The sequence below is a fragment of the Eutrema salsugineum genome, unplaced genomic scaffold (assembly GCF_000478725.1).
Source record: "Eutrema salsugineum unplaced genomic scaffold, Eutsalg1_0 scaffold_9, whole genome shotgun sequence".
Taxonomy (NCBI): Eukaryota; Viridiplantae; Streptophyta; class Magnoliopsida; order Brassicales; family Brassicaceae; genus Eutrema; species Eutrema salsugineum.
Genome location: NW_006256342.1, coordinates 10,895,769 through 10,896,492, shown reverse-complemented (window position 1 = coordinate 10,896,492; position 724 = coordinate 10,895,769). Strand labels below are relative to the sequence as shown.

General features: G+C 43.0%; 1 non-coding gene across 1 annotated transcript; it reads right to left on the bottom strand.

The window, feature by feature from the left end:
- Positions 1 to 559: 559 nt before the first annotated feature.
- On the bottom strand, positions 560 to 666 carry LOC112087208. The gene has a single exon (XR_002899972.1). It is a non-coding gene; the product is annotated as a small nucleolar RNA R71 (small nucleolar RNA).
- Positions 667 to 724: the final 58 nt, after the last annotated feature.

Below are 724 nucleotides of genomic sequence, written 5' to 3'. Positions count from 1 at the left end.
AGTCATTTTCTTTTGTTTTACTGATTACCTTTCAAGTGCTGTCTTTGTTTTCAGGTGTATGAACACCAGAAGTCAAGCAAGGAGACAAAGAGAAAGAGCTGAGCACATTGAGAGGTTGGGTATGGATCAAGGGCAACAGGCTCATGGTGGTAATGGAAACCACCAGAATCAGGAAGAGCCACCACCTCCACGTCCAAGACAAGTTGTGGGAGCTGGTGATGAGGCCAATGCTCAAGGTCAAAGACATGGGATTCAAGCCCCAACACCTGAAAACGATTTTGAGATCAAATCTGGCCTGATCAACATGGTGCAATCAAACAGGTTCCATGGCTTGGCATTAGAAGACCCATTAGATCACATTGACAACTTTGATAGAGTCTGTGATCTAACTAAGATGAATGGAGTGAGTGAGGACAGTTTCAAGTTGAGGCTATTTCCTTTTTCTCTAGGAGACAAAGCTCATCAGTGGGAAAAGTCTCTACCTCAAGGATCAGTCACAACTTGGGAGCAATGCAAAAGAGCATTTCTAACCAAGTTCTTCTCTTCATCAAGAACAGCAAGATTAAGAAATGAAATCTCAAGTTTCATTCAGAAGAACCATGAATCATTTTGTGAGGCTTGGGAAAGATTTAGAGGGTATACCATGCAATGCCCTCACCATGGATTCTCAGATCGTCAGCTGCTAAGTACCTTCTACAGAGGTACTTACCAAAGGTCAGACTTC